Below are 11,094 nucleotides of genomic sequence, written 5' to 3'. Positions count from 1 at the left end.
GTTTTAGTCTTCTAGAATCTTCTAGAAGGTTCTTTTCATTCCTAATTCAATTAGCATTGATAAGTTGACTTTGTTGACTTTTCAGAGTTTTAATCAAAATCAAATAGCATTTTCGAAGAAATTATATTATTTTATCCTCCAGTACGGGAAACTTATCGGATTTTCGAAAACGCGTTAAAATCAAGACTGGCGTCCAACCCCAGGCCTTAGCGCCTGGAACCAGGCTTGGCGCCAGATGCTAGCCATTGGCACCTAGCGCTAGCCATTGGTGCCTAGCGCCAGCTAGCCATGGTTGGCGCCAACCTTGTTTTGCGAGCGTCAGACTCTGTTTTGTTAAATTATCCTTTTTGGCTGATTTTCTCTATAATTATCGTATCAGAAATTTCGTTTTCATGGACCTACAATCATTCGTCATCTACATCTATCATTCACAAGTTTTAATTAACATTCATCTTTCTTTCTTTCTTACTTTGTTTTTATACAAAATTCCGCATTCACAAGATCTAGAAACACCTAGCCATATTCGAGGTTGCCTTCGCCCTAGACGTGAAAGGTTTTAATTTATGAGGGTTTGGTCCCAAATCTCTACTTCAATTATTTAATTTTATTGTTTGTTTATTATTTTCCTTGAAGTTACTAACATGTGTATTTTGTTATTAGAAAGAGGTACGAAGCATCAAAGTAAGTACTTTAATTGATTAATTGATATTATGATGTAGAAATCATGTTTATATTGTTATTATGATATTCCTAGTATCATGTTTAGGGAAAAGGTTATAATATCAAATATATTAAATATGATTGTTACGATGCTTCCTATGTTCTTCCTAATATTTATGATTGTTAGTATCATGTTAGGGTTAAAGATTTGATTTTAATTGTTTAGTGACATGCTAGGGTTTGTTATTAATCTTGTTAGTATCATGCCTAGGATCTTGCTATGTTTATTATGATTTAATATTAACATGAACATGATTATAATTATAATTGTTATAATTTATGATGATTATGAATATTATTATTATTATTATTTTGATAATGATTATTTTATTTATGATTATTATTGCTTTGATTATGATTATAATTTTATGATGATTATTATTATTATCATGATTATTATTATGTTGCTTGATGCTTATTATTTATTGCTTGATCACACATTTTATTGCATGTTTAAAGGGAATTTGTACTTGTAATCATGCTTAATAAGATAATTAATAATCTTGTTAGGTTAACTTTGATTATAATTCAAGTGATCGCCAATAACAGTTTTGTTTGTGCATTAATATTCAACCAACATAGATTAAATAGGTTTAGGGTAATCCTATTGATTGTATGTTAATTAGAAAGCGCACATGAATACGATCAGAATAAAGTAGAGGCCTATTATTAGGGCAGGTTCAATCTCTTTTAGGTTGGATTTGTACCTTCATCTCCGAACCCTTATTTGGTTCTAGACCTTATGGAGTTGACGATCTCTTGGATCATTAAGGGGTGTAACCTTCACCTCGTGAACGGTTTACAAGTTCCTAAAAAAACTTGTTGGCGACTCTTTTGCTCTATCTTCTTCCCTTTTGGACGCCACCGTACTTTAGTGTATGATCACAGTGGGGTTCAAGCTAGTGGGATTTTAAAGGCTTGAAATTATTCCCTACAGACCCTATACTTGCCTTATACTTGTATTAGGTTGGTTTAGAATTTTATAAATTGTGTTTGATTTTAGGATAGACAATTAACGACTCGTTTATTCCTCTATCACATACCCAACCAGCTTTGCACGAACCTTACACATTTCACCACTACTTAATTTCGTCTCCATAAGAAAGATAAGAGACGGGGCCTCCCTTCGAATTAGATTCCGAAGGTTATTAATTGCAGAAGTGTTGCCCAGACCTCTGCAATTTTGGCTCAAAGCACTCATGGAGCTCGGCGGGGCTGCTCATTGACAGCCTCCGCCACCCGCAATCCAGTAATTTTATCTTGTAACAAAAGCTTTTTCTTCGATAATACACACTCCCCGTCAGCAGAGCCTATCTCCCTTTCTCTTTTGCCTAATACCACATCATCCACCACCTCCATATGAGTATCAAATTGATTCCTTTCCCTCACTATTTTCTTATACACCTTATTCCAACCCTTTGTATTATTTTTAGTATAACTCTCCACTCTAACTCCAAAAATTAACCCCACTACCTCCCCTTTTTTATTTATTTCTCCACTAACGCCATCAACCCTAACTTCAAGCAGCTCATTATTCACAATTTCCACATTATCTACCCTACTAACACCCTCTCCTGCCATCACCTCTTCGCTCTTCTCCCCATCTTCCCCCACCAACGCTCCAGGCGAAGAAATTGCAACAAATATCTCTGAGTTACTCACCGAGCCCTTCACGAATGAATCTGCATTGAGCCTCACATTGTTCCCACCAATCTGTAAAATCTCGTCTGAGTCAAGTTCTGCTTGGGGAGTCAATTACTCTGCCTCTTTTGTAATGAATAGTTGTTTCCTAGAGGTGAGCACAGCCTCTAGCTCCTCCACTTCTCGCATTATGCCCTTCCTTGGAGACGCTTTCAGCCATCGCCCCCACCCAAGTTTCTTCTTCTTACTCTCCTCTGAAACTAAGCAGCAATCTCTCTCCGAATGTCCAATAATGCCACAAGCATTTAAAAAAAATATGGAAGACGTTCACAGGCAAATTCAACACAAATTTCTCTTCCACTTTTGTCAAGGATTCTTTGAAAGCGACGGAGAGACTTAGCAACATTAATCATAATTTTAGCACGCCAAAATCGATCCAATCCCAATGTGTCCTCTTCCAGCTCCTACACCTCACCCCAATTTGCAACCAACTCCTTGACATCCTCATCCGAGCGGCAATTAAAGGATAAAAATTGGATTCGCACCCAAAATGGACAATGGAACAGGGGAATTTTCTCAGGTTACTCATCTCCTTCAACCTCCCTTAGCACAAGCAAAAGATTATCAAAACACCAAGGTCGTCCAGCCATAACTTTCTCCTTGTCTCTCCAATGGAAAAATTGAAAGGCATAAAGATTCGGGCCTAAAACCCTAATCACCAAATTGTCCTGCAACGCCCAAACCTTCGTCATCGTGTTCTTGAAGGCCTCAACGTTATAGGGTCTTTCAGTCACAAGTCTACCAATGAACATTAAATGAAATTTCTCTGTTAATGAAGACGATTCAACCACTCCCAAATCGACCACTCCTCCGTCCTCATCATCCAGTTTAAGGTTCACATAACGACTCACAATATCATCCGCCATCGAAATCACAGAAAAAGCAATCAATTCACAACACCCAAAGATAACAGCAGTAAAACCCTAGGCACAAGCTAGAGAGCACGGCCCTTTCTTTCGAGGGAGTTTATTCTTTTTTACCTTTGCATAAATGATGGATATTTTTGTATCAAGGTAAAATTTCTCTCTCTTCTCCTTTATTTTTTCTCTTTTTTCTTTCTTTCTTTTTTTCCCCTTCCCCTTGTTTTGGATCACCACCACCGGCCACCAGCAGCTGGCAGCAGCCGGCAGTGGTGTCGACCTGCTGTCCGGCCTTCTTCCCTTCGAAAAAAAATTAATATTTTTTTTTAATTTTTGTTTAAACCTTAGATCTAATTGTTAAATATGGATTTTGTAATTAATATTATAATGTTTGATTATAAGTAGTATGTAATTTAATTATCATATTTTAATCTAATTAAAAACCCCATTTTTGAAACCCTAGATTCATAAATAATTGATTATTGAAGGATTCATAAATTAGGGTGGTTTAAACCTTTAATTTAAGTGTTTTAAAGCATAATTACAGCAAGTTTTCATTAATATATAATGCTGGAATTTTTGGTACTATATTAAAAAAAATCAAATTTCTTTAAGGAATTTTAATTACCCATTAATTGGGATTAAAGTATGAGGTTTTAAATAAAATTTCAGCTTATTTTAATTAAATTATGAGTGGTTTAATAATTACAACAAGTTTTCATTAATATATAATGCTGGAATTTTTTGGTACTATTTTAAAAAAAAAATCAAATTTCTTTAAGGAATTTTAATTACCCATTAATTGGGATTAAAGTATGAGTTTTAAATAAAATTTCAGCTTATTTTAATTAAATTATGAGTGGTTTAATAAGAGTATATATTGCTAGAAATTTGTGTAGAGTGAATTTTAATGCTCTATTATTATTTTAAATTGTAGGAGACTTTGAAGTGAGTGATTTCTATTAGTCGTGGCGATATTAAGATCGTATTCAAGATACATTCGCATACTTAACATATTTTTGGATGAGATAGTGGCATGCTAGATGTGATTAATTAATTACAAGTAATATCATGCTAGATTATGAATGGAAATTGTGATTTGGTTGATATTAGTGATTGAATTATGAAGCATGATTTATTTGTGATGGATTAATGATTGAAAAATAATATTTTGGCATGTTAATTATGAACCACACTTTTATTTATTGCATGATAGAAAACATGGTTAATTAAACTAAATGTTTAATTTGGATTGGAATATTAAAAGGGAATTTAATTATGGTTCATATAATTTTTATTGATGCTATAAGCATGAGAAAGGAGCTATGTAAGTGTCTATGTACACGATGAATAAATTGTATGTTGGTGTCGTAGTGCATTTAAGGTGTTTTTAACACCGAGGGATAGGATTTTTGGCACATTAAGAGTTTAAGGTGTCTTTGACACCGAGGTAGATTTAAAAAGGTTCAACATTAAATATTATGTAGTCACTAATTATTCAAGAATTAAATTGGAGTGTTTAATTGTTTGAATAATTATAATGTTTGACGTTATTATGATTTGTGAGTCATCACTAAGTTTAATAATATGTAAAGAACGTAAAGTGAAAGAGAATTACGCATCAAAACTTTTGGAACGTATATACCTTGAGTATGAACATATGAGGGGAGTTATGCGACTTTATATTTGACCATAACTTCTACTGGGAGTACAGGACATTGTATTTTCCTTTTTTATTATGCGCGGGAAATCAGCCACTTACGAGTGGTTCTTTTATACTGGCACGGTTAGCTCCCGTGTTAGTACCCCTTTATTGGGGCAGGTTAGGGGGAACCCCGTTCGATGCGTAATCAAAACTAAATAAACTATTTAGTTACTTAGATGAGAAGTTTCGTTGTATGTTGTGTGCTTGAAAACAGGTGCAACGAGGTAAGTTGTGCGTTGATAGGTAAAAGTATGTTAGTGTGTTTAATTACGCGTATGTACTCAGCTATGCTGATTGTGTGTTTGTTGCCCTTGTCTTTACCTTGGCCCTATGATGACCCATTTTTAATGGAGAGTAGTGGAAACAAGTAGAGAGAAGCTTTTTAGGTGATGAAGCATATTCATGATGGGCATGAATGAAGAGTGAATCATGCTAGTTTCCATAAGTTTATGATGTGTTATTGATTTAATTATATTATGATATTTCTATTGCGAGACTAACGTAAAAGTTTTTAAATTTGATTAGTTTTGTTAAGGGCCTACAATAGTTTCAAGTTGTAGGTTTGACTTTATTTTACTTTGGTTTGACTTTACTTTCATGAGTTGCCTTTTTAAGTTGAGTCGTTTTAAATGTTTCTAAAGGGGAGTCTTCTGTTGTGTGTTTTTTTATAGTTGCCTTAGCCGTTTTCACGGTGGCAGTAATATCTTAGATTTTCCTATTTAAATTTTTAAACATGGCAAAACAGGTATTTTTAAAAGGAAGGAATTTCTAGGGTGTTACATCCACCGTCTACTGGCCCTTCTTTCCCCCTTATCCCCATCAATGACCACTACCCCCTTTGAATTTTTGGCTCTTATTTTACTCTAACATGCTCAAATCAAGCCCAAATAAATTGTAATTTGCTAATAAATCACCCTAGCATCACATACATACATAATCAAAGCCAAAACAAGCATCAATTGCAAGGAAGATGCACAAAATTATAAACCCTCAAATCGATTTTCTAGGGTTTTTCAAAATCAAGGAGGTGGTCGTCGGTGGGGATAAGGGGGGAATGGAAGGGTCAGCCGTCGGTGGAGATAGGTCGCCAAAGGTGGGGAAATCTAGGCGAGGTGTCCGGTGGGGGAGGGGGAAGGGAGGAGGAAAAAGGAGGGGTTGATAAGTTGGTGGTTGGGAGTTGAGGTTTTTTTATATATATATATATAAGTTGAATCTAATTATTTAGTAATTTGGTGGATTAGAGGGTAATTATTAGATGAAATTAAAGTGTATCTATATCTATAATTTATCTATAATCTATAATATCTATAATAAGTGGAACTTTTTATCTTTTTATGACACTTGTTAATTGTCATATTCTTATTTGTCCATAATTTTTAAAACCTTTTACATTTAAATATTTCCTTTTTTTTATGAAGGGTTGTGATAATATGTGATTTTTTTTAATTATTTATGGTTTTATTATTTTATTTGTAAATTATTTCATTTGTTTTTTCATTTAGTATTTGTCATGAAGGGTTGCATTTTTTTTCCTAAACCAAACTCCGATTTTCGTTAACTATTCAAATTGTAATGTCTTTTACTTTTTTGATATTACATCAATTTTCTTTGAAACATGAAAGATATAATTTCTTAATCTAACTTATTAATAATTTAAGAAGAATATCTTGCATTATCATAAGTATTTTACCAAAAAAATGTAAAAATTATAATTATTACTCATATGATTTGATAAAAAAAAAAAAAAAAAAAAAAAAAAAAAAAAAAAATTCAGCCCGTGCTTTGAAAGGGATAAATAATAGTTAATTTTTTTTTGGCAATAGAATACTAGTTAAGGTAATAAGAGGGTTGTTTCAAAAAAGTTAATAAGAGGATAATTAAGGAAATAAGTTTTCTCTCGCAATAAAAAAATGAACTTGTTGGTTTTAATAAAAAAAAAAAACATTTTTTTCACAAATTCTTATATGTGGCTAGCCATATGGTGTGACCACTTCACATAATCACATACAAGACCATTAATTAAGTAATAAAGGGTTACTGCGATGAGAAAATGGGGTTACCTTAACGCGTATGTAGATTACTTAAATGAAAATTATAGGTTACTCTCTTAAATAAGTGGAATTATTCTTTCGTTTTTAAAACCAACAAGTTCATTTTTTTTACTTTTATGGATAACAGGAGGTTACTCTTATGAAAAATTGAGGTTACGCTTACATATAAATGAAGATTACTCTTATAAATAAATACTAGATGAAGTCCGTGCGATGCACAATTTGTTTGATTTTTGTAATTTTTTTTTTTTTTTGTATTTATATGTGATGTGTCCATTTTATATAGTTTTTTTACCCCCGTCCCTTGGTCATAATTAGTAGTGTTTTTGGCTCTTTAGAGCCACTTTTATTACTAATTGGTGTTTTCTAGTGTTTTCGTAGATTTGGTTGATTTTTGTAGGGATTTGTGCTTTTGGAGCATTTTCTCGAGATATTATGGAGTAATTACGAGCATTTGAGATGCATGACCATCCTTCATAGCCCAGGGCCAGTTAGAGCCATCGAACCGGTGATTAAGAGCTCGGTGTATGTGATACCGGGGCATTTGGACTGAGTATTCAAGACCCGAAGAGGAAATCCGGATTGGCTCAAAGAATTGGAGACCAATCGAAGTCCAAAGAGTGGCCCAAGAGTACCGCCCGGCCAAAAGATCTCCCGCCCGAAGGCGCGCACGGCCGGGCGCGAGAGACACACCTGATGAGTAAAAAGGCGCGCCCGATCAGGTGGTGCCTTGCCCAATTGGGCGCGTTTCATTATTAGGTGGTTTATGTGTCGTTTAAGTTTGTTTTAGTTTAGGATTCTTGCTTAATATAAATACTTTTCCGTTAAGCGAGTTTAGCATCTTCTTTTACTCTTTCTTAATCCTTCTCTTAGATTTTCTCTCTCTACTTAGCTTTTAGATTAGTTTCTCTCTCTAATACTTTGTTCTTTACTCTACTCTTAATTCTAGATTACTTTGGAAATGATTTCTTTTCTCTTAATCTCAGTTATTTATTTTAATTCTTTCATCATGTCTTATTTTATTGTTTTGATTAGTTTAGATTTAATTATGTGTGAGTAGTTTTATTTCTAGGGTTTGTGGGGATCCATAAATAATATGAAGGGGTAATTATTCTAGTTAATTATCAATGCTAGATTAATTTCCTATTGATTGATTTAATGCTCTGTGACTAGATTAGGCCTGATCTTTTATGCATGAGTTTGACAATATTGATTCGAGATTCGAGAGATGAGAATTGATGTTTAGGTCTAGTTTCAATAGGTAGGTTAATTTATAAATGGTTAGGTCGAGATTCGAGAGATGAGATTTAATACCGGTAAATTAATTGTGTGATTGTAATACGTAGTGAAAGCCCTTTATGATCTGGTTAATTATGCATTGATGATTGATTATTATGTTTTACCCTGGAATGTTATTTATTGGTGAACCTATGCCCTAGGCCTTTATTCATTGTTTTCTCTTTACTCTTAATCTCCGTAGTTTAGTTTCCTTTGATTATAATATATTGGTTACTTTATAATTTAGATTGCTTGAATTAATTAGGAATAAAAAGACTTGTTTCCCTGTGGATTCGACCCTACTTCCCTATCTGCATTAGTTAGAGGATTTAGGAATTACTTTTGATTAGGTGATACGACTTTAGCCTGTCAAAATTTGGCGCCGTTGCCGGGGAAACAATTTTATTTTTATTTCTGATTATTTTTGTAGTCTAGATTATTTCTTTTTGTCTCAGAGAACGTTAGTTCTTTGAGGCAAGTCTCATATTTGCTTTTAGCTCTTTGTTTATGCCCAGGTGTTCCAGATCAGGTTACATCCCATTCGATCCTGAGATCGAACGATCCTTCCATAGACAAAAGAATTTTTACAAGCAAATCCTGGCAGGTTCTGGTGATAATAATAATCACCGAGACCCTCCAACTGATTCTAGCGATTCAGAGGTATCTTCAGATCCAGAATCAGAGATGGCGGTACCTAAGAAGCTTAGTGATTATTCACAACCAAAGCTTACAGATTTTCCACACCTTACTTCCACTCCATCTCTTGATGGGATACAGTTTGAGATTAAACCCCAATTTATAACGATGATAGAAAGGAAGCAATTTAGTGGAGCTAAGGGTGAAGACCCAAATCTTCATATTGCAGACTACTGTCAGTATTGTAATACCATCAGGCAAGCTGGGGTCACACAAGACCAAATCAGGGAGATTCTCTTCCCTTTCTCTTTAAGTGGAAAAGCCAAATTATGGTTTAATGGATTTAATAGAACTGCACTTGGTATAACTGACTGGGAAACTCTTGTTTTAAATTTTTATAACAAATATTATCCTGCAGAGAGAACAGCTATACTACGGAGTGCTATTCAGAACCTTTCCCAAGAGGCCGATGAAACTTTATGTGAGGCTTGGAAGAGGTTCAAGGATCTACAAAGAGAATGCCCCCACCATAATTTGGCACAATGGCAGTTGATCCAAGCCTTTTACAATGGGATTGGAAATTCATCTAGAATAATATTGGATTCTGCAGCTAGTGGGAGGTTTATGAACCTTAATGTCGATGATGCAGGTCAAGTTATTGAAGATAAGGCAATACATAACTCCCAATATGGGAATCCTAGAGGTTTTGCTAACAAGGGGAAACATAGTGTCGACTCTGTATCCTTTTTACAAGCTCAATTAACCTCTATCTGCCAGAAATTAGATAATCTTAGTATTACAAATGTAGCTAATGTTTCTGCAATTAATAATAATGCTAATGAGGCTTTCTGTGAAAATTGTTGAATTTTAGGTCATTGGGAGCAAGATTGCAGGAGTTCCGTGGAGCAAGTCAATGCCTTTCAAGCTTATAGGCAGAATAACCCATACTCCAACACCTATAATCCTGGGTACCAGAATCATCTATACCTTTCCTACCGGAGCACCAATGTCCAAAATACACCACCACCACAAGAATCACAGGTGCCGCAACAAACTCGGCAGAAATATTACCACCCCAATGCTGGACAGAAGAACCAACCACAACAACCCTCCCCATCTTCCGACCCCGCTTTGGTAGAAATTAGAGCGATGCTGGCTAGTATGCAGAAGCACATGGAGAGTAGAGATGCCCAAATTGATTCGATCCTAGCACATAATAAAATTGTAGATAATCAAATTGCGCAAATTTCTGCTACTCTACAAGCCCGTCAACAGGGATCCCTACGAGCACAGCCAACCAGGCCTACAGATCAAGCTTTTGCAATTACTCTAAGGAGTGATTCACACTATGAAGGGCCCCCTATTCCCAGAGATGATGAACTTGTTTTAACAAATAATGCTAATCTTGATTCCATTAAACCTAACAATGTAGCTAATAGCCCTGCAGGGCTAAAGAGTAGTACTAATATATCTGATTTTACATTGCAGGGTACAACTCCAGGGAAGATAGCAACTCCAGATAAGAGCAATAATGCTCCAAAGCCAGTTATCAAACTTCCATTCCCCAATCGTCACTTGAAAACAAATTTGGATAAGCAGTTTGGTAAGTTTCTGGAGATGGTTAAAGATTTGCAGGTAACAATTCCCTTCACTGAATTAATTACACAAATTCCTGCATATGCAAAATTCATGAAGGAAATATTGACAAGAAAAAGATCTATTAGTGAGGTAGAGACATTAGCTTTCACTGCTGAGTGTAGTGTCGTACTTCAAAATAAATCTCCACCTAAACTGAAAGATTCGGGTAGTTTTTCTATCCCTTGTCATATTCTCAATCTAATGATTGATAATGCATTGTGTGATTTGGGTGCTAGTGTTAGTGTTATGCCATTGTTTGTGTGTTCCAAGCTAAATATGGGTAAATCAAAAGCTACTAATATTACTCTACAAATGGCCGACCGTTCTTTTAAATACCCCTTAGGTGTTTTAGAGGATGTTCCTATTAGAGTAGGTAAATTTTATATACCTGTTGATTTTGTTGTTCTTGATATGGCTGAGGATATGCAAACCCCAATTATTTTGGGTAGACCATTTCTTAACACTGCAGGAGCAATTATAGATGTGAGATGTGGCAAATTAACAA

The 11,094-nt window shown here is 34.7% G+C and overlaps 1 non-coding gene across 1 annotated transcript; it reads right to left on the bottom strand.

Moving 5' to 3' along the window:
- Positions 1–9,380: 9,380 nt before the first annotated feature.
- On the bottom strand, positions 9,381–9,487 carry LOC145557036 (small nucleolar RNA R71). Its single transcript, XR_014092117.1, has one exon. It is a non-coding gene; the product is annotated as a small nucleolar RNA R71 (small nucleolar RNA).
- Between the last annotated feature and the right edge of the window lie 1,607 nt (positions 9,488–11,094).

Source organism: Chenopodium album, chromosome 8 (assembly GCF_948465745.1).
Source record: "Chenopodium album chromosome 8, dcCheAlbu1.1, whole genome shotgun sequence".
In the NCBI taxonomy this organism is placed as follows: domain Eukaryota; kingdom Viridiplantae; phylum Streptophyta; class Magnoliopsida; order Caryophyllales; family Amaranthaceae; genus Chenopodium; species Chenopodium album.
This window is presented reverse-complemented; position numbering and strand designations above follow the sequence as displayed.